The following is a 23,175-nucleotide window of genomic DNA, read 5'->3' as shown; positions in this document are numbered from 1 at the left end:
GCTTTCCGGTGAGGAATTGCATCTTCTGCTTCCGGTCACATACACTGTCAATCAAAGCCAAGACTGCCCCCAGAGATGGTACTGGGAAGTGATTATCTTTTTAAGGGAGTGTTTGCAAACCCTCAAATCTCATTTTTACAAAAGAGAATAAAGTTCTAGAAGACAGAAGATTAGATGCAGTAACTTTTTCTCTTCTTGCCAAAAATTTCAGCGACAGAGTAGCTTACATATCAAATTGTTAGGCTTATAACTACAACACTTTAACGAAATACATGCACAATAAAAGCTTACAGACTTTTATATGTCAACCCCAGCTCCGAATAATGACAAGGAGACTCTATTTACACTAGCTTTAAGCCTTAGCTTACTGTTATTCCCAACTAGCCCTGATAACCTATGTTAACCTATTAATCTATGTTCTGTCACACGGCTCTTTACCTCTCTCAGTTTCTTAGTCAAGGCACCGTTTCTTCCTCTGTTATCTGGCTGGCGAACCTTCCTGCCTTCTGCTTCTTTCTAAAACTCCCTATCTCTGCCTGAAGTTCCCACCTCTCTCCCTTGCCTGGCTATGGGCCCGCCAGCTCTTTGTTCAGCCAATCAGAAGGCGATGGAGAACAAAACATTGAGACAGGTGGTGCTTCACAATACCAAAATCCAGACATTGGCTTCTCTGCTAAGGGTCACAGTGAACTAACGCTGCTCTGGGCAGGCTTTAGGAGTCAGCACCATGGCTGAAGGCATCAAGACTAAGATCAAGAACTACAAGGCTGCCCCCCTTTGACAGCTGCTTCCTAAAACAGAACCAGACCAAGAACTGTTGGTAGAACTCTCTGGACTTCCACCGCTGCGAGAAGGCAATGGCCTCAAAGGGGTGATGTCTCCATGTGTGAGTGGTGCCCACGCACGTACAAGTCCCTGGGCTCCATATCATAGGTCTCAGCCTGGGATGACCACAGAGCGGAAGGGCACATTTCCTTGGAAGATCTGACCTGGCTCTGCCCACCTCTTCTCTGTTCTCTGCCCTTCTCCCCAGACAGTAAAGGGGACCCGTGTATATGATGGTCCCTACTGGGACCCTGAATCAAGATGCAGCGACTAATAAAAATTCACTGGAAAAGTTAAAAAACAAAAAAACAAAAACAAAAACAAATTAAAAAACTCAAAACAAACAAACAACAAAAACCAAAAACAAAGTCCTGCCTGGACTTAACATTTTTGGCTACAGAAATCAGCATTTGGATATACAAAGACAGCCTGTACAGAGTGCACAAAGGCAGTGTTCTGGTGCACTTGGGAAGCCCATGAGCTAGGCTACAGGACGTCTTTCCCAGCTCTTCACAAAGGTGGTTAAGTTCACACGATTAAGTTCTGGCTAATGCAGAAACAAGGATGTAACACAGGGGTTGGTGAAGACAACTTAAAACATGAGGATTTTGTTAATTTTTATTTTTTACTTTTATTTATTATTTTTCTATGTTTGTGTGTGTGCGCCCATATACGTCTATGTGAACCACATGTGTGGAAGGGCTCTTAGAGGCCAGAAGAAGGTTCTGGATCCCTTAGGCCTAGACTTATGGGGTACAGGCATTGTGAGTCCTGTTTTGTGAGCACTGGGAAGTGAACCAGGGTCTTCTGTAAAGAGTCAGAACTCCTCACTGCTGAGCCATCTTTCTGGATCCTTGTTTTCATTCTTGGTTGATTGGAAAGTTCAAATTGATATGGAGCTTATTTTTTTTTTCAAAAATTTCAATAAAATTTTAATACAGTGTTTCCCTTTAGAAATTAAAAAGAACACAGTGGCTTTACAGAATACAAGTGGCCTATATTAGCCAAATCATTTTTAGAGAAATGAACAGAGCTTTAAGAGGGACCCTAACAGCTATACACAAACGTACAATATCATAAAGCAAATCTCACTGAAACAAGAACTGAAAAGCAAGACAATGGAAAAGAATAGAGCTAAGGACAGACCAATGTGTGGCCCTCTGATTCATGGCAATGTGTAGCTGCAATTCAGGGAGCCCAAAGTGTCTTCTCATAGAATCTATGGCTGAACTGAACATTCATGTGTTTCAGTCTCACAGCAAACAACAGGAAAAAGTATTTTAAATGTTGATGTTAGTCTGATGCCTGCTTTAATTATTTGTTCTTTAGAATGACATCATTAGACCATTTAATATCATTGCTTTATAAAGAATTTTTTAAAAATCCACAATGATTTCATTGCAGTTTTACTTATCTCATGTGTGTTTGTGCCTATGCTACAGTGGGCATGTGGAGGTCAGAGGACAACTTGTGGGACTCAGTTCTCTCCTTCTACCATATGTGTCCTGGGAATTAAATTCAGGTCATCAGGCTTGGCAGTAGTTGCTATTATGACTGAGCTGTGTGACCAGAGCCACTGTGACTTTAATAACTGAGCTGTATCTGTTGCTCTACTGATTAAGGAACTGGGTCTTTAAATGCCTATGAGCTCTAAGTATGCCCATTAATAGATTTTGTTGTTCTTATTCTTGTTTTTTTTAAAATAGTATCTCCTGTATCTCATGTCCTTGATGTTGTTATGTAGCCAAGGATGGCCTTGATCTTCTGACTCCCTTCTCTGTACTTTCTTACTGCTGGGACCACAGGTGGACACCACCATTCCTGGTTTATGCAATGCTGGGTGGTGAAAAGGCATAGAAGATGAGGCTGAAGATTATGTGGAGACAGGCAATAGAATTCCTCAAATGATACACTGTGAAAGCTGGACTGCTTTCTGTCATTGTTGCTGGAGAAGATCCATGGGGGGGCGTTAGATATGAAATTATAGTGAACAGGCTTTTGATCTAGAATACTTTCATAGCAGGATAAAGAGTGCCTTCGAAATGTGAGAGACTGAACGAAAGAAAAATAGTTATTATCACGTTTAAGTTGAATGAGAGTGTGGTGGTTTGTGTAAGAATGACCCCTATAGGCTCATATATTTGAATGGTTAGTGACCAGAGAGTGGCGCTATTTGAAAGGTTAGAAGGTGTAGCCTTGTTTGGAGGAAGTATGTCACTGGTGCGTGGGCTTTGAGGATTCAAAGGCCTATGCCAAGTCCAGTGGCTGAATCTCTCTCTCCCTCTCTCTGTCTCTTTCTGTCTCTGTCTCTCTGTCTCTCTGTCTCTGTCTCTGTCTCTGTCTCTCTCTCTCTCTGTCTCTCTCTCTCTCTGTCTCTCTTTCTCTCTGTGTGTCTCTCTCTCTGTTTCTCTCTCTTTCTCCCATTCCTCCCTCTGTAATGAAAGTTTTGGTTATGTTATGTAAACATGTTTCTGTTTTCATCCCAAGCAAGTGTGGGGTATGAAACTGCCTCATGAGAAGGCATGTGATCTTTGTCAGCTGAGGACTGCCCCATGCAGGGGCAAGATTAAGGGGACACCGAAGGGACTCTAGACAACCCAAGAGTGGCAAACAGACTTCTGGCAGGCCTTGCCCTTCTCCCCCATTCCCTCTGTCTAACCAAAAATCATTAGATTACATTCCTTATGCTAACCCCCAACCCAAGGTCTATTCCCTTATGTGGCCATTTCCTTCTCCTGAGGCTGACCACCAAGGTCCAGCTATCAAAGTATTAAACTCTAGAAATCAAGGCCCCCCCCCCCCGCTCACCTAATTAACACGCCCAATTAAAATAAAACACATCCCCCTAACATGGGGTTTCCCCTTTTACCTTTATAAATTGTCATCTGCCTATGGGCCACATCTGCCTCCTCTCTATCCAGAGTCAGTTCTTTGCCACTCCCCGCCAATCCTCCTCCCTGGGACAAACACCCCTTCCTCCTCACTCTTGTTTCCTTCCCCTCCTCCCGTGTCCTCTGTCGCCAGTCTTTGTCTCTTATATTCCCTGCCATTATTCCCTCTGGCGCACATAAATTCCCTTAATGCTGAAAATTTGCTCTTAGGTGACACTTTCAGATACAAATTGGAAAAGAAGAGGTAGAAGTATCTTTATTTGCAGATGATCTGATGGTATACATAAGTGACCCTAAATATTCTACCAGGCAACTCCTACAGCTATAATAAACACTTTGAACAAAGTGGCTGAATACAAAATCAATTCACAAAAATCAGGAGCCCTTCTATATACAAATGACAAGTGGACTTTTCACAATAGCCTCAAATAATAGAAAATATCTTGAAGTAACTCTAACCAAGCAAGTGAAAGACCTACATGATACAAACTTCAAGTCTTGCTCTCACAAACTGACAGTAGCATCCACTGCCAAGGACAACATGCACACCACTCATTGAACATCAAGAGTGGTACCCGGGTGGAGCCTTGACTCCGATATTCAACTCTCTTTGGTGTGGGAAGATGCTCTGCATTCAACCAAAAGAGAAACCTAGATGCCGACACAGCCACAAAACCCTGGACCTACAATCAGTACTGCATGCAAGATGTGCCTGGGTAACGGTGGCACAAAACCTGTGGGAGAGGCCAGCCAATGGCTGATTTAACCTGAGGCCCACTTCATGATTTGGAGCCCATGCCTGGCACTGTTTAGATGGCCAGGAACTGAAAGCCAAAGAGCCCAGAGACCTAGGGTAGAGCCAAACCAAAAACCAGTGAAATGATTCTTAATTATCTTCTGCTATACTTGTCATCTACTTCTAGATTGGTGCCTTGTCATCAGAGAGGCTTCCTCTGGCAGTAGATGAGAGCGGGTACAGAGAATCACAGCCAGGCATTATACAGAGAGATAGTCTAAACCACAGGTCTCCATTGGTTACCTTCCCTTGGAGCTGAGGGTATCCCTTGAAAAAATGGGGCAGAAAGATTATAGGAGTCAGAGGGGATGGAGGACACCAGGAAATTTTGGATCATTGGATCAACTAAACAGGACTTATAGGGCCCCCAGAGACTGAAGCAGTAAACACGGGGTACACATGGGTCTGAACCAGGTCTTCTGCGTACACATTATAGCTGTGGGACTCCTAACTGTGGAATGGGGTGCATCCTCGATTCTTTTGCTTCCTCTTGGAACTCTTTTACTCCTATTGGCTTGCCTTGTCCAGTCTCCATATGATGGCTTTTGCCTCTTTGTAATGTATCTCATTTTGTCCTGTTTGGCTGTGGTCTCTTGGGTGTCTGCTCTTTTCTGAAAGGGGATAGAAAGGGGATGGATCCAGGGGAGAGAGGATGTTTCAGGATCTGGGAGGAATGAAGGGAGGGGAAACTGTAATCAGAATGTATTGTATGATAAAAGAATCTATTTTTTAAATCAAGTTTTCAGGGCACAGTGGCACACGCCTGTAATCCCAGCACCCAGGAGGCAGAGGCAGATGGATCTCTGTGAGTTCAAGGCCAGCCTGGTCTACAAAGTGAGTCCAGGACAGCCAAGGCTACATAGAGAGACCCTGTCTTGAAAACAAACAAACAAATAAATGAACAAAAACAAAACAAAAAACAAAATAATCAAATTCAGGAACTTGCACTACACTGTTAAGCATGTGTTCTACTATTTAGCTATGTTCGGAACTGATTCTTGAGTCTGGTTCTTATCCATTTAGATCTTGTAAGTCAAGACAAGACCAATACTTTGAAGGAAAAATTCCTCCCATTAAAGAGGAAAACTTGATGCTCTGTCAATCCTGAGGTGTTTCTAGATGGGAGAATAAGATCATTTGGAGCCCACTCTAAGACATGCTTCCTAGTCCTATCAGATGGCCATCTTCCTGGCCTTGGCCACCTCTGCTTGTTGACGTCCTACATGTCCGCTAAGGGTATTGGGGTTGATTTCTCTGAAGAGATTCTGAAATTCTCAGCCCCTGCTCTTGGCTTCTTCTGAAGGGTACCTCCCTGCCGGCCTCCAGCAACCTGTGGTCTCTGGGCCTCATCTTCTCTGTGTAGTGAGTTGCTGGGCTAGCTACTTGCCTTCCCCATGGCGTGACCTGGAGATTCTTTAGGCAGCAAACTGAGTAATCCTGGGCTCTGGCCACTTGTGTCTTGTCTCCCAGGGATTGCTGCCCTTTGTCATCCAGTGTGTGAAAATCATGATTTCTCACATTTTTGTTGACTTTTTAAAAGTTATTTTAGGACATAAGGTGGATTCCCATTCCTCATGTCTTTCTGTAACTCCTTTATTTCTTACACTTGAGTAATGCATCTGGAATTTGTTTTTGATGAGGGAAATAGAGTTTTATATTTTTCTAGTGGCCTACCAGTTCCCCAACATCATTCTTTGAATTATTCCCTCTTTACCCAGTTTGATGTCACCTTCATGAGAAGCCAAAACTCGATAGGCATTTGAATCTGTTTCTGAACTATTATATTACATATATTTTCCATTTTTCTTTTTTCGCGTTTTCCATTTTTATTGAATATCAAACTCATTTATCAAAGTGTCAAAATACGCTTCACTTTATTATGGAAGATATTCTTTTTTATTTCTTGTATTTTATTTACAGATTTCCTGAACAGCCTGACATGTTTTTGACAATGTTTAATATCATTTTCAAATCCTTCTTTAAAGGTTGTAGATACTACTTCAGGGGGTAAGTTGTCTTAAATGTAGAAAACTGATGTAAATTTGGAAATGCCAGAGAAAAGAGTTGAGGAAATACAAATTAAATGGCTTTGGTATTTGTCGTGAAGTAGGAGACAAGGACAGCACCTGGGAATCAGTAAGGTCAAGTTGAGATAGACTAAGAGCACATGGCCAATGAACGAGTGGATCACATCCCAGGTAGATCTGAGGAAATTCAAACCTTGACTGATCATTGAAGGACTGAAGCTGGAGAGAACTCAGTGAACTTTTGTACTTCCATGTTGCCTTCTCCTGAAAACATAAACACACCACAAAGGAAAAGTAGTATTTATTACTAAAAAGCTGTGGCCCTGTCCAACAGGTCTCTCACTGTAAGTTTCTCCGTGGTTCATTGCAAAAGTAGTATTTATTACTAAAAAGCCATGGCCCTGTCCAACAGGCCTCTCACTATAAGTTTCTCCGTGGTCCATTGCTGCATACACAGTGCTAAGCATGTCACTTGCCCAGAGATGGCACTGCATGAAAGAGGGAGAATGAATTGAGTTCTCCTTGCTTCCCTCTGACTTCTGCTTACGGTAGCTATGGTGTGAGATTTCCAAAAACCTAAACAGTGGCTTGACCAATTGCCTGGAAATGTAGAATTGCTGTTAGATTTCTTCTGCTGTTCCAACTGGTGAACTATCAAGCTAACATTTGATGAAATACTTCATTCAGTCTTGGTCTTTCCCCCCCACAGGACTTAAGCTTTTAGGCCATTAGAGAATTAAGGTAAAGGAATGCTTTAAGACAAAAGTAATCTGATTTTTTTGACCAGCCAGAGACATTATTCTTAGCAATGAAGATAAGAAAGGTGTGCTGGCTCATTTTATGTCAACTTGACACAAGCTAGTGTTATCTGAAAGAATAGGACCTCAATTGAGAAAATGCTTTCATAAGGCCTGGCTGTAAGGCATTTTCTTAGTTAGTGATTGGCCTGAGTGCCAATCAATTAGCCCATTGTGGGTGGGGCCATCCCTGGGCCGGTGGTCCTGGGTTCTATAAGAAAGCAGGCTGAGTAAGCCAGGAGAGCAAGCCAATAAGCAGCATCCCTCCATGGCTGTTGCATCAGCTCCTGCCTCCATGTTCCTACACTGTTTGAGTTCCTGTCCTGACTTCCTTTGATGATCAACAGTGATATGAAAATGTAAGCCAAGTAAAACCTTTCCTCCCCAAGTTATTGTGGTCATGGTGTTCTATCATGGCAAAAATAACCCTAACTAAAACAAAGGGAAATAGGCTCCCTGCTGTTCTGCTGTAGCTATCCATCAGTGGACTGTACTCACCACTATCTGAATCACTCGGTGATCTTAAATAAGTCAATTGCCATTAGTTCAGAGTAATTTTCCAGCTGGCATCCCTTGAGTTCTAGGTATATAAACAACATGTGGTGTAGAGTGGTACCTTGCCTTCACTTTGAAACATCTCCACATGGCTCCTGATGGAGAAAATAAAAGGTGCTTTGGTTAAGTAATGTTTATGCTTCTGAAAGGAAGATGTGCTTTAAGCTGTAAAGGAAGTCTTTGTGTGAAGTCAACTATTAAACAGGAAAAAGAGCCTAGAACATGCAGAACTCACATCTCTTAGGACTGAGGGAAGCTTCTCAGTCCATACAGACTCACACAGAACCTGCTTCCTCCTTTAAAAACTTTATTTTACTTTTATTTGAAGGAAGCAAGGCTCAAGAGTTTTAGCACCCCCTTAGAGACTGTTTGGCCACTCCATAGCCCATAAAAAGCAATATTTGGATGATTTAAAGGGAAATGAATCAGAACTTCAAAAGTTCCTTGTATAACACAAACTCCCATACTTCCTCCAGAAAGAGAAATGGTCTGTTGGGTAAAACATGTCTTCCTTTTTCTTTTTAAAAACAAAAACAATATCTGTGCACATGGAGATAGTAATACATATTTGAAAATATTTTTATTTGAAGTACTTAAGACACCCAAACTTGTATCTTGCTATGAATTAACAAGGAATTTAACAGTTTTCCTAATTCCTGCAGAAGGAGTCATTTCCTTGAAGCATACTTGATTACGTTTTGAATCTCAGAGCAGGGTGGCAGTGTGAACCCTAGACCCTGGGGTTTCTCTCAAAAGCTCTTTTAGACTTTCCAGTTACTCAGCCCAGCAGCTGGTGATAGTGTCGTTCAGAGGCGTCACACAACTGACTAGCAACGTCTTAAGTGTTCATCCGCATATTTAACACTTATTTCTTATTATATTTAAACAAGGTTTTCACTTAGACATTGGACTTGTGTGGTGTGTGCATTTCTTTCTTTCTTTCTTTTTTTCTTTCTTTTTTTTTCTTTTTTTGGACTTTTTGATACAGGGTTTCTCTGTGTAACTTTGGCTGTCCTGGACTTGCTTTGTAGACAAGGCTGGCCTCGAACTCACAGCCATCCGCCTGCCCCGGCCTCCTGAGTGCTGGGATTAAAGGCGTGTGCCACCATGCCCAGAATGGTGTGTGCATTTCTGAGGAGGCTAATAAATGGCTTCAACGTCCACTGGGTGAAGGCAATGGGGTCACCAAGCCCAGCTTCTTCCTTCCTCTGTGATTGGCCCCCTGAACTACACAGGTACAGCTTAGAAGCCTCCAAGCCCCAGTACTGTCATGTGCTGTGAATGGCCCCATGACTGGGAGTGGACAAAGTAGCTATGTTGTAACTAATTAAAAAATAACCTTTACTTTCATGGATGAGCTTACTTTGTGGTAAATACTGAATATCTTAAATTTAAATACTTCTGGATATTACATGGTCTAAGCTTTTAGCTAATTGCTAATAATTTTCATAAAACAATGTATAACAATGTACATGGCATTGTGGAAGATTCCAGACTTCAACCTATAAGCCTTGGAGCTTGTGTTTTGTGTATCATTTGTTTATTAGCTATATGATCATAGATTTTTTTCTCCCTCCATTTCTTGAAGTTTTAATTTCTTCATCTGGCAAATGGAGATGAAGGTAATACCATTGCACATAGTTGTTTGTTACAAATAATAGAATTCATAATCACTAGCTTAGGCAGAAAGAGAATATGTTAAAAATATAAGCAAGTCACATAGCTCTCTGGAGAGCTAGAGAAGCAGACTTAGAAACAACGAGGCTAAGAATAACATTAAGCTGCACCGTAGCATCTACTCCAGTGAAAACACCTTTGCTGCCAACGTTTGATAACAACCCTGTTTCTGGTAGACACTGTAGGTCAAAATGATAATACTTGCTCTGCATGCCAGAAGTTCAGCCAGGCGGCCATGGTGCTCATGTGGGCAGGTACTGTGCACACCTATCCCCTAGGAGCAGGACCTTCAATGCTAAGGAGTCTCTTGATTAGGAAAACCTGTTTTGCTGATGTACCAGCAAAGGAGCCTGAGGCAGTGAGCTTGGGAATTGCAAACTGAGAACTGCTCAGTGTGCAGTTGTCTTGAAAGTCATAATTCTCACCCAAATAACAATCAGCCAATACCTTGGTAAGAAACCTGTATTTAACTTCTCATAAAAAAACAGAACAGATGAAGTTTATAAATGAAAACTTTCAGAAAAACCTAAGCAAAATTGTTTTATATTCTTAACTATGTATTATTTACATATGATTTAAAGGTTTGTGTGTCATGAAAATTATGATGAACAGAAAATTTATAGGAGAAAAGTTTATAGAGGTTATTACCATGACTTCTGATGGTTGACAACTACTCCCAACATTTCATCCAGTTATTAATCATTTAATCACCCAATGAAGTTATAATAGGTATTAATAGCATATATGCCTGACTGTATATAACTACAATATGTATGCACATAATACTCACATATGTTTTAGCTACTTTAAAAGTTTAAGAACCAGCAGGATGACTCAGTGGAAAATAGGGCTTGCCTGGCAAGCCTCGCCACCTTAATTTGACTCTAGAACCCAATTAAAGTTGGAAGTGTAGAACCAACTTCACAAACAATTGTCTTCTGACCTCCACTTGCATTCTGTGGTATCCATGCCACCTCCAACAGCATCCTCATCATGGCATACACACACATAATCATAATAAACAAAATTTAAAAGTCACAATAAAAAATGAAAAGAAGTGTTTAAGCCCAGTACCTCAGAATCCTCAGGGAGTTTATCCTCCCAGGTCAAAGGTTACACCTTCCACTCTCTAGTTCCCTAACAGTCAGTGTCTCAGGGCATGCGCAGAGCTTACTCCTCAGGTCAGAAACCACATTTCCTGCCCTCTAGCACCCTCTTTCCCATTGTGTGGAGCTTAGTCTACCCAGGTTAGAAGCTATAACTTTGCTTCCCTCTGGCACTCTAACACTATCAGAGTGCCTCCTGGCCACTCAACCCGAGTCAGAGGTCATGCCCCCACCATCCTTCAGAGCCCTAACTTTCATAATCTCAATACAGGAGGTAAACTTTAAACCCCTTTCCAGATCTAGCCAATGGTCAGAATAATCTCCACAGTTGAGTGGAGAGTGTGATATGACTTTCTCACGTACTCTGGTGCCTCACATTTGACCATGTCCCCTGGAGGGGGAGACCTGGTGGCACTCAGAGGAAGGACAGCAGGTTGCCAAGAAGAGACTTGATACCCTATGAGAATATATAGGGGGAGGTAATCCCCCTCAGGAACAGTCATAGGGGAGGGGAATAATGGGAAAATGGGGGGGGGAGGGAGGAATGGGAGGATACAATGGATGGGATAAGCTTTGAGATGTAACAAGAATAAATTAATAAAAAAAAAGGAAAAAAAAAAAGAAAAATAAATAAATTATTTAATTAAAAAAAAAAACCTGTATGGCACGTCTGCGTTTTCTTCAGGTGAGAGTGCATTCCTCCATAAGGTCACTTTCAACATCTCACTAAGTGCTTACAGGGCCCACACTTCTCACGTCTGAAGCCACACATCCACTAACACTAGCAAGCCACCTTCCTCGCTGCCACCTCAGGAAGAATGTCTTCTGGTGAAGTAAGAGTCCATGTCGTCCCATAGACAAACCTGGGCCACCTCAGCTAGCTCATCCAGAATGCAATATCAAGTGGCCCCAAGATGGAAGTTCAAGCATCACTTCATTGATCTCAAACCAGTGGAGAAAACAAAGACTCAAACGCCCACTCAATAGAATTCACAATTCAAACTACAGCCAAAGCCAAACTAGGAGGCTCCTGCATTTAATCCCAGCACTTGAGAGGCAGAGGCATGTGGATCACTGTGAGTTTGAGGCCAGGCTGCTCTGCAAAGTGAGTCCAGGACAGCCAAGGCTACACAGAGAAACCCTGTCTTGAAAAAAACCAAACCAAACAACTGCAGTCCATGAAAGATGCACAATTCCAAGCATAGAAACACAGGCAACATGAAAAACCAAGACAATATGTCTCCTTCAGAAAAAGATTTGTGGCAGACCATCTTTTCTCCGTTTCCCCAGATCCAACACCCTGCCCCCCAGGCTCATCAACAGCTCTGCAGCACAAGCCTACTGTGCTCTCCCAATCCTCTCTGACCCCATCTTCAAGAGACAGCACAGAGCTTCTCCCCAACCTCCCTTCCCCCAATGCATCCCAGTATCCCAGCCTCCAACACCAGCAGGCATTGGCTGGGAGCACATCCATCTGCTGAGCAGGCCAGGGAAAGAGGCCAGCTGAAGACCTTCAGCACTCCCTCCTCCATGCCAGATCGAATCAGTCCTCTAGTCTCATCCCTAGCTCTGCCACAGAACACCAACCACAGCCATCCTTCCCCTGCCCACATCTCCTGTGGATCCTGCAGACCTTCTCCCTCCTAACTTCCCTCCTACTTGTCACCCTATCCCAGCCTCTAACTCCAGTAGGCATCTGCTGATAACACACAGGCCATGTCTGCCAGAAAACCAGGTAGCCTGCCCGCAGATCTTCTCTTCTCCCTTGCTCTGCAGCAGAACACCCTTGGCAGCCTCAAAGACCTTCCATTCCTAACCTCCCTCTCCTCAACTCCAGTAGACACCTCCTGCAAACCCACAGGCCACTCCTGCCAGAGAAGCACAGAAGTTGTCTGAAAATCTTCCCCTATCCTTCTGTTCCTCTTTATTAGCCACCCTCTCCCAGTCTATACCAAGGAAAAGATCTTAAAATCATCTGTATAAAGATGACAGCATTCCTTAAAGAGGAAATTAATAAATTATTTAAAGACATCCAGGAAAACACAAACATGGGGAGGAAATGAACAAAACTGTTCAAAACCTGAAGATTGAAAGTGATGGTACCCGGAGCTGCTAGAGTCAAGGAGCTGCTAGTTGACTGTTACAATCCATTGAGGCCTTCATCCCTGGCCTGCTGGACAAGATCTGGCCATGCAGAAGCTGAGCACACTCTAAAAGGAGTAAAGGTCCTGACTGAGATGACTGTGGCTCCCACAGAACAGTGGCTGCCCCCGAACCTCATAACAACAGCAATACCAGGTACCCTGCAGCCAAGCCTGGTCCCCTGAGCAGGGATCCCTATGCCCCTGCCTAGGGACCACTTCCCTAGCCCTCAGTTTTCCATTTTTGTTTTGTTTTTTAAAGATTTATTTATTATGTATACAGTGTTCTGCCTATATGTACATTTGCACACCAAAAGAGGGCACCAGTTCTCATTATAGATGGTTGTGAGCCACCAAGTGGTTGCTGGGAATTGAACTCATGACCTCTGGAAGAGCAGACAGTGCTCTTAACCTCTGAGCCACCCTTAATTTTTTTTTAAACTGAGACTTTTTGTGTTTTTATATTGACTCTGTGGCACAGGCTCTTTAAAAATAAAGCTAGGATACATCTTTGGAGCAGCTTTTTAAAAAAGTAAGAAAGCACATATAAAGCACATACCCCTCAGAGGCAACCACTGTCCTGACACAATGGATTTGTATTGTGATTATTAAACTGTATGAATGGAATCATACATGGGACGATTCACCACTTTGTCTACAGCCACCATCTGTGTTTATGCCACTACACTTTTCTTATTTAGAATTTTATCAGACCATAAATGAGTTTAGTCATAGTTTAGTGTTTGTGCACATCTACTGTGTACTCTTGTTTTCATGCTGATGCTTGCCAGTGAATAGCGCCTTTACTACCTGACTGCATGTGTCCAACACTTTGGAATGACACACACATGAATCTAAAGTTCCCATCAAATTTCTCCTACATGCACTCTGGGTCTGATGACCTCCCCCCTTGTCCACCTCTCCATCCCATTTTTTGCCCACTGCGATAACTGGTCTCCCCTGCCTCCTTCTTGTTGCTATCAGGCTAAAAATATAAGTCCCTTACCCAAATCTATCATGCTTTCATGTTATGATTCTGGGTATCTCGTTGTCCTCGGTTTACACCAGGGTTCCTCTCAGCCTTGCTCTTTCTACATGTCCAGCAACTTGCTCCGCATCCCCAGTTCTCCCTGAAGCCTTTCCTGATGCAGTAATATATAGCTCCCTGTATGTCTTTCTTCTGGACATTTTTCTTAGGTCTCAGAAAGTGTGTAATTATGCACACACATGATCATTTGTTTAATAACTGCCCTTGGCATTGTGAAATGCTGCTTTGCTTGTTTATTGAACGGAAAGCTTTCCATATGGGAGTTATTCGGCTTTATTGGATAACAGATGACTAAATAAATGGCTAATCTCCACATAGTCAAACATGCAGACAAGAGTCATGTGAGGAAAAGCAAAGGTGGGTGTGTACAAACACGCTGGGGTCACAGGAGAGAAGAAAATAATGCATCGCACTGGAAGGTCGATGTCACAGTGAGAGTCGCCTTTGATTACCCTTTCCTGGAAAGTCATTCTCTCATACTCGGTGTGTCATTAGAGGTATGGTATTGTTTAATACATACGCGTTTGTTTCATACCATCTATTAGATGCATAAGTCAAAGAGGGAAAGCTGTGTTCGAGTTTGTAGCTCTCACACAGCACACAATGGCAGCTCTGAGGGGCAGACGGCTGCTGTCCCCATAAACTCTGTTTATTTTCTCCTCTAGCGGAGGGTGTAGCGTAGGTCAGTTGGACTGGTGCATCATGATGAATATTTATTGACCCAAACTGTCATGCTGACAGACATGTGGACAGGCAGACAAAGATTTCTGTTACACAGGCCTCAGGTTTTTTTTTTTTTAAATTCTACGCTTCTGACAGGCTGACATTCCCCTGTGTGAGTCCTGACTTCCCCAGCTGTTCGTGGGATGCGTGTGTCTGACTGGATTTCCCCAGACCCTGCTCCACACACTTTCCTGAGAGTTGTGATTTTGTCCACGACTTTCCTACCAATAATCCTAAGGTATTCATTTCTGGTTTGTGTTGCCAACATGTGCACTAGCTGGTCTTCATCACGTTGTCTTCCCCCTCAGCTTTCCTATCTCACAAGGTCTACAGTAGCCAATTGAGCTGTGTTTTTAAAAGAGATCTGTTCTGGGTAGCACAAAGTCTCATCTTTGCTGTGAAGAAGGCAGTTCTGTTTTTTTATATTTAAAAATAGTTGTTGGCTGGGTGTGTTGGTGCATGCCTTTAATCCCAGCACTCTGGGAGGCAGAGGCAGATGGATCGCTGTGAGTTCGAGGCCAGCCTGGTCTGCAAAGGGAGTCCAGGATGGCCAAGGTTGCACAGAGAAACCCTGTCTCAAAAAAAACAAAATAAATAAATAAATAAATAAATAATGAGGATAAAAGTAGTTGTGTGAGGCTGGGCATGGTGGCACACACCTTTAATCCCAGCACTCACAAGGCAGATGAAAGTTGATCTCTGAGAGTTCAGGGCCAGCCTGGTATACAGAGTGAGCCCAGCCAGAGCTACAAATAAGACCCCGCACCCCTCTCTCAAAAAGTATTTCTGTGGTCTCACTCGGATCCCTAATATTTTGTGTCTACCATGTTTTTCCTCCACATCCTCCATTAGCCTAAGTTAATTTTTTTATTTGTAAAACTCTTTGTAATGCCCTGTCTGCTCAACTCCCTGCGCTGACAGGCAAGGGTCCCTAGGCCTTGCTGATATAGGCCAAACTTCCTTATCTGCCCAGCTCCTGGTGATTACATGTAACTGGAAACCGAGACCAGGGCTCTTATGATGTCCCCTAAGCTCCAGGTGTCAAAAGGTATGTAGTTCTCAGACCACTAACCCTAAGCCCACACTGTCCTTCACCTAAATAATTCTAGATATGCAAGTCCCTGGCCAGAAACAATAACGATGGGAAAATATAAGGTAAGTCTGCTAACTCAATAATACTAGATCCCAGTAAAATTTTGCTCATAGAAATTCCAGGCAAAGAATAAAAAATTATTATAACCATGTTTGAACAACTCAAATAAGACATGAATATATTTTAAAGGAACAAAGAAATAGATGAGTGAAATAGGAAAACCAATATAAGATATGAAAACAGAATCCAACAAAGAGGTAGAATCGCTGAAGAAATGCCAGAAATGAAAAACTCAGTAAATCAAGTAAAACCTCAAAAGCCTACAATAGGATGAGTCATGTGGGAAGCAGAGCACCAGGGCTGGAAGACAAGGTGAGAAGTTGGGTCACACAGGAATGGTCAACAATGTAATTATCAAAAGACACAAAGTGCTTTGAGATACTATGATAAGACCAAACATTAAGACTGTAGGCATAGAGGAAGGAGAAGAGTAGCATACCACAGGCATGGAATATATTTTCAACAAAGCCATAAAAGAAATATTTCTATATGTAAGAATGAAGCACACCATGGTCAAGAGAACTTACAGAACTCCAAATAGGCCAGATCAAAGCAAAGTAGGACATATTATAGTTAAAACACTTGCTTTAGTTACTGTTCTAGTACAGTGAAGAGACACCATGCAAGGCATGTTATAAAAGAAAAAAATTAATTATGGACTGCTTATAGTTTCAAAGGGTAGGTCCATGATGATCAAGGCAGGGAGCGTGGCACCAGGCATGCAGGCACAATGTGGGAACAATAGCTGAGAGTTTACAAACAGGGAGCGCGCGCGCACACACACACACACACAGAGGAGCGGGGGGGGGGGGGGGGGAACCTCTTAATCCTTCCTAAACAACCCACCAACTGGGAAGCAAACATTACAATCTATAAGCCAATGGGGGCCTTTCCCATTCGAACCATCACACACTAAAACCACAGAATAAAGGGTATTAAAAGGTATGAGAGGATTCTAGGACCCTCTGGATCCTTCTACTTTGCTATTCTCCCATGCTTCTCTCATTTAGAGTCCCAATAGGATGTCCTCCCCTCTGTCCCAGTTTCCTGGTAAGTGAAGGCTTTCATGGGACATGCCCCTTGGGCTAGGATGCAGATATAAGTGAGTATATACCATTTGAGTCTTTCTGCTTCTGGGTTAACTCACTCATTATGATCATTTCTAGCTCAATCCATTTATCCACAAATTTTGGGAATTCCTTGTTTTTAATAGCTGAGTAGTATTCCATAGTGTATATGTACCACAGTTTCTTTATCCACTCTTCTACTGATGGACACTTAGGCTGTTTCCATGTTCTGGCTATTATGAATAAGGCTGCTATGAACATGGTTGAGCAAATTTTCTTGTTGTGTGCTGGAGCATCTTCTGGGTATATTCCAAGGAGTGGAATAGCTGGGGGTCCTGCTCAAACTAAGGCACCAGCCAAGGACAGTACAGACGGTAAACTTTAAACCCCTACCCAGATCTAGCCAATGGTCAGAACATTCTCCACAGTTGAGTGGAGAGTGGGATATGACTTTCTCACGTACTCTGGTGCCTCACATTTGACCATGTCCCCTGGAGGGGGAGACCTGGTGGCACTCAGAGGAAGGACAGCAGGTTACCAAGAAGAGACTTGATACCCTATGAGCATATACAGGGGGAGGCAATCCCCCTCAGGAACAGTCATAGGGGAGGGGAATAATGGGAAAATGGGAGAGAGGAAAGAATGGGAGGATACAAGGGATGGGATAACCATTGAGATGTAACAAGAATAAATTAATAAAAAGAATTTTTTTAAAAAGGTATGAGAGGAAAGGAAATCATAGTGTTAATGGCAAGTACATCAGAATGACACCTGATTATTTGACAGAAGCTTTTAAAGACAGAGGCCAGAGAAAGATGTATTTCAGGTTGTAGAAGATGACAGCTGTCAATATAGACTGTTCTATGTAGCAAAACTAATAAAGACCTAGACAAGATAGATTTAGTGAATTCTACCATAACTAACATGAATACTACTCAAGTTATTCCATGAATTAGAAAATGAAGGAAAGTTTCCAAACTTTTTATGATGCTAACATCACATTGATACCAAAACCACATAAAGACAAAACAAAAGAGAAAATTGTAGACTGATCTTCCTGATGAATGTGAATGAAAAAATGAAATATTGATGAACTGATTTCAACAATAATGGTAATTCAATGCAACAAAGTGGAAATTTAAACTAATACAGCCACTCTGTACATCAGTTTATATTTATGACTCAGCTATGGCACTCCTGAGAATAAACCCATGGAACCTTATTTATTTGCTTTTTTAAGATTTATTTTTTATTTTTTATTATGTATACAGTGCTCTGCCTGCGTGTACACCTGCAGGCCAGAAGAGGGCATCAGATCACATTATAGATGGTTGTGAGCCACCGTGTGGTTGCTGGGAATTGAACTCAGGACCTCTAGAAGAGCAGTCAGTGCTCCTAACCTCTGAGTCATCTTTCCAGCCCAACCCATGGAGCTTTATATCCTACTACAGAGACACCATGATGTAAACCTCCACCATGTCCATTGGCGTTTTCTTCACAGTAGCAAGACAATTGAACCAAGCTAGATGCCAATCAACAGATGAACAGATAAGAAAGACGTGGCATGTACACAAAGAAACATTACTCAACTGTAAAGAAATTTAAGTCGTGAAATTTTCAGGTAAATGGATGTAACTGGAAAGAAACTATACTGCGTGAGCTAACTCAGTCCCCAAAAGACAAATGCCTCATAGTCCTTCTCATATGGAGACGCCAGCTTCAAGTCTTCTGTGTGTTTAATTTGAAGCATAAACAAAAGCCAGGAAACTAGAAAGGAGCCTTTTTGGGGAGACATGTTAAGAGAGGGGAATGGCAGATAACAGATAGAAGTAGAGTGGAGCAATGCTAGGGGGAAAAAAGGCTTAAACAAGGAGAAAGATGGGGGTATGAGGCAAGTGAGGGCTTGAAGGGGAGGGATAGCCCAAAAGAAGGGAGTATGAAGTCATATGGAGGCTTAGTATCTCATGAAACAGCTTTTAAAAAGTGGTCACATAGTCGAGCAGTGTGAAATGAGAGAAGTGGCAGCACCAAGCCTTACAAGATGAAGCAGGAATGTACTATGGAGGGGCTCGGAGAAGGGAGGGACAGTGGGTGGGTTTTAATGGAAATTAACCTGTTTTCTGTGGAAAAGCCTCCAGGAACCCTACTACTTAGTAAGCTAATTTTCACACAACACTTAAGAAGTTCAAATGGCATTACCCAGGATAGGTAGATGATGCCACTCCCAGAACACATGGGTAATTAAATGACAACCACAGTGCAAGGCATGGGATGCCTCCTTTTGGGTTATTGGTCAGGAAAACCCCAGAGGCAAGGACTTATTGTTGAAAACACCACACCTTTGGCTGCAGGACGTAGGGAATGCAAACTCAATCCTGTCAGGAAACTTCCTTCTAACTTGCTGACTTTCATAGTGCCAGAAGGTTCTATGCAGACTGTTTTTTTGGAGGGGGATGGGGAATAAAAAGACATCAAAAGTTTCACCAGTACTGGACCCTGAATTCTGCAATACTGCCCTGGCAGGCAAGATGCATCTACTAGTGCAACAGTGGCATGGCTTTTGTGGAGTAACTAACTAGTTTCTGATTGGATTTAAGGTAAGACCTGATCCACAGGAGGGAATTTCCATGCCTAATACAATCCTGGTCAAATGCCATAGCTGGGAGGTATTGGCCCTAGGTTAGAACATACTTTGATTATTTTGGTAACTAGCCATACTTGTAAATTGCCATCCAAATATATAATTTTTTTTTTACCCATAGACCCAGGCTTCTCTCAGCTTTTGGGCAGAGAAAATGTGTTCTGTAGTGTGCAACAGTTGATAGAGAGATGCTGTCATAGTAAGCTTCAGCTATCAACTTAAGACAAATGAAGGGTCACTTGGGAAGAGGAGACCTCAACTGAAGATTCACCCAGGTCAGGCTGGTCTGTGTCTGTGAGGCATTTTCTTGGTTGTTGATGGAGGTAAGAGAGCCCAGACCACTATGAGCAATGTTCTACTTAGGCAAGTAGACCTGGGCTGTCTAATAAAGGTAGCTGAGCAAGCCAGAGGAAGCAAGGCTGTAAGAAATGTTCTTCCACAGTTCTCTATGTAAGTTCCTGCTATGATTTCCTGACCTAATTTTCCTCAGTGATGGATTGTGACCTGGAAGGTGTAAGATGGAATAAAGCCTTTCCTCCTGGAGTTGCTATCGGTTGTCAAGTTCACCATAGCAAACTAGAACACATGCACAGCTGGCCAAAGTACTGAGAACAAGAAACTGAGCCTTCTGCCCTAAATGGATCACCTACATTAACCTTACCATCACTAAGGCTGAGCAGAGGATGGGGAGAAGTGCTAGAAAATATTGTCTTCTGGACATGACATGGCTGTCACACTCAAACTCACAGCAGCTGTGGTGACCTGTATAAGACCTATACACAAGATGAAGCCAGCCAAAATCCCAGCATCAAAGGGGACACAGTTGACTCCATTCCTCACTGAGATGCTGTTGGAAGTGGGTATTTGCTGGGGTAGGAGAATCACTCCTTTTTGGAGAACGTAGCCACTGATGGACTTGCTCCACTGGGTAGCCTCAGAACTATGCACATGTGGGTGGCACGGACTTAGTAGGTTCTCAAAGAGATCGAGGGTGAGGGCAAGGGTTAGAGTTAGATGAAATTGGGAATGGGTATTGTTGGGGTTGGAGAGCAGGAGAGGAGACATAGGATGGCTTTGACCATACTTCATTGTATGCATGCATGGGAGTCTTAACAATAAAGGAAATTACAAAACCGATTTTACTATGAAGTATGGTATAGTTCAGAAAATCATCAGAGAACAAATGTGTAGGTTGAAATAATCATTTTAAAGCTAATACCTATGTATTATTAGTATTGTAATGATCATTCAAATCTATCATTCTTTCTTTATAAATTTGTTGAAATAATTCAATTAAGTACTCATGTAGTTTTGTTTGTACCCTACAGTGGTACAATTAACAGAATAAAATCTGGATTAAAAAAAAAAAACTTCATTTCCAGTTTAAAAATTAGTTGGTTTCCTATAACATTTTAAAGATCTTTTGTGGGAGTATGGGGAATTTTTATCTCATTATAATAGGACATATATGGTGCAATCTACTCTCAATAATTTTTTGATATGGATTTCACATAAATTATTATAATGTGTATCTCCAGAGCTCATTCATCTTGATGAATGACAACATCATGCCCATTGAAGGATGACCTCTCTTTGTCCATTGCCCCAGACCCTAGCAAGGATCATTTTACTTTCTGATTCTATGAGTTTGACTTTTGTAGATACTTCGCACAAGTAGAATCACACATTCACTTTTTTCTTTCCTGTGACTGACTTATTTCACATGGTTTAACAACTTTAACCTGACTTATGTTGTTGTTAATGAATAACTTCCTTCCTTTTAAAGTCCTAATAGCATTCAAGGACATGAAATTTTCATTTACAATGTTCCCCAAGGGTCCACATGTCAACAGCTTGGTTCTGAGCTTGGCGTTAGTGTGAAGCAAGATAATCTTTTATAGGCAGGGCTGATTGGAATTTTTCATAACATTGAAGGCACAGCCCTGAAGGAGACACGTGGGACTCGGACCTCTTCCTCTCTTTTGCAGCCTGACCATGCGATAAGCAGTTTTGTTCTGCCATGTGCTTTAACTATTATGTGCAACTGGCCCTATTTTTGATGGACTGAAACTCTCTAAAACCGAGGCATAATAAAACTGAGCCTCTTACCCATTCTTGAATTGATGGAAAATTAGGCTACTGGGACAAAATGGATATTGTGAGTAGAGTTGTAAGGCACATGAGAGTGATAACACTCCTGGATCCTGGTTTCAATTATTTTGGAGGAAGAGGTAGCACTAGGATTGCTGAGAAATGTGGTAGTTGGTGATAGTTCTTGGGGAGCCTTCATATTGCTTCTCTAACTGTCACACCAACTTGATTCCTGCCAGTCTTGGCAAGAAGATGGAAATCTCACATATCATTAGTTATAGTCACGGATTTGACTGTGTAGAGAGAACTTTTAAGTACTTAAGGAAGAAATGGCTCCTTCATTTGAACATTTCTCCCTCTGTCTCATACATCACAGATTAAGAAAGGGGCTCAGGGAGAGACAAGTGGGAGCCCCCCGATCTGAGAGAGCTTAGTTCAGCAAGATCCGAGCAGGAGTCTAGAAAGATTCATATTTTTTCATCCTCCACCCTCTGTCAAATGCCTCCCTATGGAAACATGATGCAGGCCATGCTCCCTCGAGTCAACCGAGTCAGTGCTGGGGTGGGAATTAGGAAGGGGTCCCATCTCAGGCAGCCCTCAGACTCAGCTGGAGCCCTGCTTGAGGTGTGGCGGCAGCTTCCCCCTATTTGGCTTGGTTTCTTTGTCTTGCATTCTCCCACCAACCTCCATGAAATGTCTACAAACGAGTGCCGCTCAGTTCACATCCCGTTGCTGATTGGTGACTTCTCTGTATTTCCTTCCTTTCAGCAAAGCTAGGGGTTGCAGTTCTCAGCTGCAATGAGAATTGTAGTTCATAGGCTACTAGTCCAGAGAGTTTTCTAGTTAAAATCCTGGTTTTCAACAATGTCTTTTTTGTTTTTTTGTCCTTTGAGTGATTTACAGTTTTGTATATCTACATTTTATTGGCGTATAGTTCACATACTACACCAGTTACCTTAAAAAGTGTACCACTCAGTGGTATTGGCGCATTCCAAACACTGTGAACTTATTTTGACTAATCCAGTATATTTTCATAATTTCTGAAAGCAACCCCAACCTGTTAGAAGTCACCTCAATTCACCTCCCCCCAGTTCAAGGCAACCGCTACTCTGTGTGTCTCTTCCTACTCTGGGTTTTTACATTCACTGAAAGGCACAGTGACTTTTGTGGCCGGGTCTGGTACTCATCAGGAGGAATTCAAGCATGTTTCATCTCCTTGCCCATCTTCCTTCTTCCCTAACTGCTTCATCTACATCATAAGCATCAGTAATTTGTGCCTTTGATGGCTGGATCCCATTCCATTTTAGACAGCTTTCCCATCATTCATATATATATTTCAATAATTCATTTTATTATTTAAATTATGTGTGTGGGTCTCTGTGTGGCACATGAATATGTACACGTGACTATGTGCCCACACCCAGGCTCTCTGGTCCCATGGAGCTGGAATTACAGGTGTCTCTAAGCTGCCTGATGTGGGTGCTGGGGTCCCCTAGAAGAGCAGTATACACTTTCAACCCCTGAGCTATCTCTTCAGCCCCTAAATATATAGTTTATTTATCTATGCATGCATGAGTTGTTTCCATCTTTTAGTTATTATGAATAAAACTTCTATGAACATTTACATGTAAGTTTTG

The 23,175-nt window shown here is 42.3% G+C and overlaps 1 pseudogene; it reads left to right on the top strand.

Annotated features, from left to right (window-relative positions):
- Positions 1 to 727: 727 nt before the first annotated feature.
- On the top strand, positions 728 to 988 carry LOC127206652 (cytochrome c oxidase subunit 6B1-like; annotated as a pseudogene).
- The last annotated feature ends 22,187 nt before the right edge of the window (positions 989 to 23,175 follow it).

The sequence above is a fragment of the Acomys russatus genome, chromosome 23 (assembly GCF_903995435.1).
Source record: "Acomys russatus chromosome 23, mAcoRus1.1, whole genome shotgun sequence".
NCBI lineage: Eukaryota > Metazoa > Chordata > Mammalia > Rodentia > Muridae > Acomys > Acomys russatus.
This window is presented reverse-complemented; position numbering and strand designations above follow the sequence as displayed.